At 34.0% G+C, this 6000-nt stretch overlaps 1 protein-coding gene across 2 annotated transcripts in view; it reads left to right on the plus strand.

The window, feature by feature from the left end:
- Positions 1–6000, plus strand: part of LOC130671861 (GATA zinc finger domain-containing protein 4-like) — a 56026-nt gene that overhangs the window by 19129 nt on the left and 30897 nt on the right. The window contains exon 1 of one of the 2 annotated variants that reach the window (XM_057475968.1): positions 765–892. The exons of the other annotated variant lie outside the window; for it this stretch is intronic. The gene's annotated coding sequence lies outside the window, so the exon portion shown is untranslated. Of the gene's footprint in view, positions 1–764; positions 893–6000 lie in introns of those variants that run through there. 2 annotated transcript variants of the gene reach the window in all.

The raw sequence follows: 6000 nt of genomic DNA on the forward strand, positions 1-6000 counted from the left end.
AAAAAATAAAATTTTCAATATATTGCGAAAAATATAAGTTTTAATATATTAGAAAAATATAATTCCAATACACCACTAACCATATATTTAAACATATAAATTCTTTCATATATAATCAATTATATAGAGACCATATACCACTAATTATATGAGTCAAAATATATGGAAATATATATTAAGTTTATTATATTATACTTATAAATTATATATATACCATCCATATGTGACTAGAATATATTGAGCATTATATGAGATAATATATATAGAAAAATACAAAACATTATATACAAGTAAATATATTATTATAAATATATAATCCAATATATGTAAAAAACATATATTTTTCAATATAGATATTTTTTCCACTATATATTTATCACATATTTACCATATATTTTTTTATATACTTTTAACAATATATAGCTTTTCCATGCGGGAAAGATGGAAAACAGATTTTCCTGATAGAAGATAACTTGAGAAACTGAAACATATGATTCAAAAAAAAGCGGGGAAAAAATAGAGCATGAATTTTTTTCAGTATTAGTTAACATTTAAAGAGAGGAGAGAAAGAAAAGCTGAGTAAAAAGATAAGATTTACGCGGTAGTAAAAGAGATATCGAGGAAAGTGTATAGTAGCAATAGGATTGAGCCAAATAAAACGCTGCCGGGATAAGCTGTACCAAAGGAAAGAAAGTAAAGACGACGTGTGTGACGGCAGGGGATTTAAACCATCAGTAAAGTACGATGGAATAGTGTGTAGAACAGTATTTATAGGATAGATTGTGTCTGGTTGGCAGTTCGCCATAGTGTACTATACGTGTAGTAGAGTGTAGCAACCATGAACCATCAAGAGACTTGTGAAAAAACAAATAAGTTAAACCTGTCAACTATGGTAAGTATTCTCCTACCCTTGACTATACGTAAATGTGACACAATGTATTAATGTATCAATGTACGTATTTATACACCTTGTCTGTGTATGAATTTCTGCGGCATCTTCTAGCACTTTTGTTCGTTTTATTACTTAAACTTTAACTTTATTTAACATTTAGAATTTTAAAATGTGAAAATTTTTGGAGTTTACTCCTTAAGAATCGATTTTCATAGAAGGGGCCCGGTATGGAAAAAATATGAGGTGTAAAATCTACTCAAAGAATGACCTCGTTACGACTTTCAATTTTCACGGGTGAGTGTATAGGGTATCCTACGGGGCACCGTACGAATGCATTGTATGTATACAACACACTTATATATATATATATATATATATATATATATATATATATATATATATATATATATATATATATATATATAGTGTATCAGTCATACTCTAATGATACGTACAGTGAGCATTATTATTTTGTATCCTCAAGTGTTTTTTTTTTTTTAATTTTAAGCTATTACTGATTTCATATTCTTGTTAGGCATTGTATGATCGCTTTTCGAATTTGTCATGCCATTTTATAAACTTTAGAAGCTTTTTGAAAACGAATGGATTAATTAAATATTTTTGGAAAATTTTTCTTCACCATATTTTTGACAACAACGAGTGATGGGTCTCTATTTCTATGGGATGTCTCTGGAATTTCCAGAGAAGTTGACTGGCGATAATTCTATTTTTTTTTTAAACTCCGAATGCTGGGTCTATATTTTCTATGGGATTTGTATGGGATGTCTCTGGAATTTCCAGAGAAGTTGACTGGCGATAATTCTATTTTTTTCTAAACTCCGAATGCTGGGTCTATATTTTCTATGGGATTTGTATGGGATGTCTCTGGAATTTCCAGAGAAGTTGACTGGCGATAATTCTATTTTTTTTTTAAACTCCGAATGCTGGGTCTATATTTTCTATGGGATTTGTATGGGATGTCTCTGGAATTTCCAGAGAAGTTGACTGGCGATAATTCTATTTTTTTTTAAACTCCGAATGCTGGGTCTATATTTTCTATGGGATTTGTATGGGATGTCTCTGGAATTTCCGGAGAAGTTGACTGGCGATAATTCTATTTTTTTTTAAACTCCGAATGCTGGGTCTATATTTTCTATGGGATTTGTATGGGATGTCTCTGGAATTTCCAGAGAAGTTGACTGGCGATAATTCTATTTTTTTTTTAAACTCCGAATGCTGGGTCTATATTTTCTATGGGATTTGTATGGGATGTCTCTGGAATTTCCAGAGAAGTTGACTGGCGATAATTCTATTTTTTTCTAAACTCCGAATGCTGGGTCTATATTTTCTATGGGATTTGTATGGGATGTCTCTGGAATTTCCAGAGAAGTTGACTGGCGATAATTCTATTTTTTTTTAAACTCCGAATGCTGGGTCTATATTTTCTATGGGATTTGTATGGGATGTCTCTGGAATTTCCAGAGAAGTTGACTGGCGATAATTCTATTTTTTTTTAAACTCCGAATGCTGGGTCTATATTTTCTATGGGATTTGTATGGGATGTCTCTGGAATTTCCAGAGAAGTTGACTGGCGATAATTCTATTTTTTTCTAAACTCCGAATGCTGGGTCTATATTTTCTATGGGATTTGTATGGGATGTCTCTGGAATTTCCAGAGAAGTTGACTGGCGATAATTCTATTTTTTTTTTAAACTCCGAATGCTGGGTCTATATTTTCTATGGGATTTGTATGGGATGTCTCTGGAATTTCCAGAGAAGTTGACTGGCGATAATTCTATTTTTTTTTAAACTCCGAATGCTGGGTCTATATTTTCTATGGGATTTGTATGGGATGTCTCTGGAATTTCCGGAGAAGTTGACTGGCAATAATTCTATTTTTTTTTAAACTCCGAATGCTGGGTCTATATTTTCTATGGGATTTGTATGGGATGTCTCTGGAATTTCCAGAGAAGTTGACTGGCGATAATTCTATTTTTTTTTTAAACTCCGAATGCTGGGTCTATATTTTCTATGGGATTTGTATGGGATGTCTCTGGAATTTCCAGAGAAGTTGACTGGCGATAATTCTATTTTTTTCTAAACTCCGAATGCTGGGTCTATATTTTCTATGGGATTTGTATGGGATGTCTCTGGAATTTCCAGAGAAGTTGACTGGCGATAATTCTATTTTTTTTTAAACTCCGAATGCTGGGTCTATATTTTCTATGGGATTTGTATGGGATGTCTCTGGAATTTCCAGAGAAGTTGACTGGCGATAATTCTATTTTTTTCTAAACTCCGAATGCTGGGTCTATATTTTCTATGGGATTTGTATGGGATGTCTCTGGAATTTCCAGAGAAGTTGACTGGCGATAATTCTATTTTTTTTTAAACTCCGAATGCTGGGTCTATATTTTCTATGGGATTTGTATGGGATGTCTCTGGAATTTCCAGAGAAGTTGACTGGCGATAATTCTATTTTTTTTTAAACTCCGAATGCTGGGTCTATATTTTCTATGGGATTTGTATGGGATGTCTCTGGAATTTCCGGAGAAGTTGACTGGCGATAATTCTATTTTTTTTTAAACTCCGAATGCTGGGTCTATATTTTCTATGGGATTTGTATGGGATGTCTCTGGAATTTCCAGAGAAGTTGACTGGCGATAATTCTATTTTTTTTTAAACTCCGAATGCTGGGTCTATATTTTCTATGGGATTTGTATGGGATGTCTCTGGAATTTCCAGAGAAGTTGACTGGCGATAATTCTATTTTTTTCTAAACTCCGAATGCTGGGTCTATATTTTCTATGGGATTTGTATGGGATGTCTCTGGAATTTCCAGAGAAGTTGACTGGCGATAATTCTATTTTTTTTTAAACTCCGAATGCTGGGTCTATATTTTCTATGGGATTTGTATGGGATGTCTCTGGAATTTCCAGAGAAGTTGACTGGCGATAATTCTATTTTTTTTTAAACTCCGAATGCTGGGTCTATATTTTCTATGGGATTTGTATGGGATGTCTCTGGAATTTCCAGAGAAGTTGACTGGCGATAATTCTATTTTTTTCTAAACTCCGAATGCTGGGTCTATATTTTCTATGGGATTTGTATGGGATGTCTCTGGAATTTCCAGAGAAGTTGACTGGCGATAATTCTATTTTTTTTTTAAACTCCGAATGCTGGGTCTATATTTTCTATGGGATTTGTATGGGATGTCTCTGGAATTTCCAGAGAAGTTGACTGGCGATAATTCTATTTTTTTTAAACTCCGAATGCTGGGTCTATATTTTCTATGGGATTTGTATGGGATGTCTCTGGAATTTCCGGAGAAGTTGACTGGCAATAATTCTATTTTTTTTTAAACTCCGAATGCTGGGTCTATATTTTCTATGGGATTTGTATGGGATGTCTCTGGAATTTCCAGAGAAGTTGACTGGCGATAATTCTATTTTTTTTTAAACTCCGAATGCTGGGTCTATATTTTCTATGGGATTTGTATGGGATGTCTCTGGAATTTCCAGAGAAGTTGACTGGCGATAATTCTATTTTTTTCTAAACTCCGAATGCTGGGTCTATATTTTCTATGGGATTTGTATGGGATGTCTCTGGAATTTCCAGAGAAGTTGACTGGCGATAATTCTATTTTTTTTTAAACTCCGAATGCTGGGTCTATATTTTCTATGGGATTTGTATGGGATGTCTCTGGAATTTCCAGAGAAGTTGACTGGCGATAATTCTATTTTTTTCTAAACTCCGAATGCTGGGTCTATATTTTCTATGGGATTTGTATGGGATGTCTCTGGAATTTCCAGAGAAGTTGACTGGCGATAATTCTATTTTTTTTTAAACTCCGAATGCTGGGTCTATATTTTCTATGGGATTTGTATGGGATGTCTCTGGAATTTCCAGAGAAGTTGACTGGCGATAATTCTATTTTTTTTTAAACTCCGAATGCTGGGTCTATATTTTCTATGGGATTTGTATGGGATGTCTCTGGAATTTCCGGAGAAGTTGACTGGCGATAATTCTATTTTTTTTTAAACTCCGAATGCTGGGTCTATATTTTCTATGGGATTTGTATGGGATGTCTCTGGAATTTCCAGAGAAGTTGACTGGCGATAATTCTATTTTTTTTTTAAACTCCGAATGCTGGGTCTATATTTTCTATGGGATTTGTATGGGATGTCTCTGGAATTTCCAGAGAAGTTGACTGGCGATAATTCTATTTTTTTCTAAACTCCGAATGCTGGGTCTATATTTTCTATGGGATTTGTATGGGATGTCTCTGGAATTTCCAGAGAAGTTGACTGGCGATAATTCTATTTTTTTTTAAACTCCGAATGCTGGGTCTATATTTTCTATGGGATTTGTATGGGATGTCTCTGGAATTTCCAGAGAAGTTGACTGGCGATAATTCTATTTTTTTTTAAACTCCGAATGCTGGGTCTATATTTTCTATGGGATTTGTATGGGATGTCTCTGGAATTTCCAGAGAAGTTGACTGGCGATAATTCTATTTTTTTCTAAACTCCGAATGCTGGGTCTATATTTTCTATGGGATTTGTATGGGATGTCTCTGGAATTTCCAGAGAAGTTGACTGGCGATAATTCTATTTTTTTTTAAACTCCGAATGCTGGGTCTATATTTTCTATGGGATTTGTATGGGATGTCTCTGGAATTTCCAGAGAAGTTGACTGGCGATAATTCTATTTTTTTTTAAACTCCGAATGCTGGGTCTATATTTTCTATGGGATTTGTATGGGATGTCTCTGGAATTTCCAGAGAAGTTGACTGGCGATAATTCTATTTTTTTTTAAACTCCGAATGCTGGGTCTATATTTTCTATGGGATTTGTATGGGATGTCTCTGGAATTTCCAGAGAAGTTGACTGGCGATAATTCTATTTTTTTTTAAACTCCGAATGCTGGGTCTATATTTTCTATGGGATTTGTATGGGATGTCTCTGGAATTTCCAGAGAAGTTGACTGGCGATAATTCTATTTTTTTCTAAACTCCGAATGCTGGGTCTATATTTTCTATGGGATTTGTATGGGATGTCTCTGGAATTTCCAGAGAAGTTGACTGGCGATAATTCTATTTTTTTTAA

This window comes from Microplitis mediator, chromosome 7, assembly GCF_029852145.1.
Source record: "Microplitis mediator isolate UGA2020A chromosome 7, iyMicMedi2.1, whole genome shotgun sequence".
Taxonomy (NCBI): Eukaryota; Metazoa; Arthropoda; class Insecta; order Hymenoptera; family Braconidae; genus Microplitis; species Microplitis mediator.